The sequence below is a fragment of the Brassica oleracea genome, chromosome C2 (genome assembly GCF_000695525.1).
Source record: "Brassica oleracea var. oleracea cultivar TO1000 chromosome C2, BOL, whole genome shotgun sequence".
Classification (NCBI taxonomy): Eukaryota; Viridiplantae; Streptophyta; class Magnoliopsida; order Brassicales; family Brassicaceae; genus Brassica; species Brassica oleracea.
The window spans coordinates 21,558,289-21,559,025 of NC_027749.1; positions in this window are offsets into that span (position 1 = coordinate 21,558,289).

The following is a 737-nucleotide window of genomic DNA, read 5'->3' on the forward strand; positions in this document are numbered from 1 at the left end:
CTCAAGAGGGATACAATCAAGTTGCTACAGTGTCTAGACAACGTGTGAAACGTGGTAGACCAATAGGTTCCAAAGATAAGAACCCTCGGAAAACAAAGAAAGGTGCAGAAAATGAAACCGAGGTTGATAAGATATCAGACATGGTCGCGGCCGATCCAGCCCGTAATGTGGCCGCACCCGACTCTCCGGGTTTAGACATAACCGGACCTGATTCCATTAATGTGGCTGGCCCTGATGTGCCTAACAATGTTGCTTGGGACGCCAAGCTTCATGGTACTGATGGTCCAGATAATAATGAGATCTCAATAAACTATGTCTTGTATGGGAAACGATGGAACAGAAAACAAGTCGACATGCATGATATATTTGCTTATGAAGTAGCACTTGAACTTATGGATAATGAGGATCATGAACCCACGTCTATATATGAATGCATGCAATGACCAGATTGGCTTAAGTGGAAAGAAGCCATAAACGTGGAGTTAGAATCATTGAGAAAAAGAGGTGTTTTCGGCCCTATCATCCGAACACCATATGATGTAAAACTAGTTGGATACAAATGGGTCTTTGTGAGGAAAAGAAATGAAAATGGTGAAGTCGTGAGATATAAGGCACGGCTTGTTACACAAGGATTCTCACAGAGACCAGGAATCGATTATGAGGAAACATATTCCCCTGTAGTGGATGCTGCGACCTTCAGATTTTTAATAAGTCTGGCCGTGAGAGAAGGTCTAGAT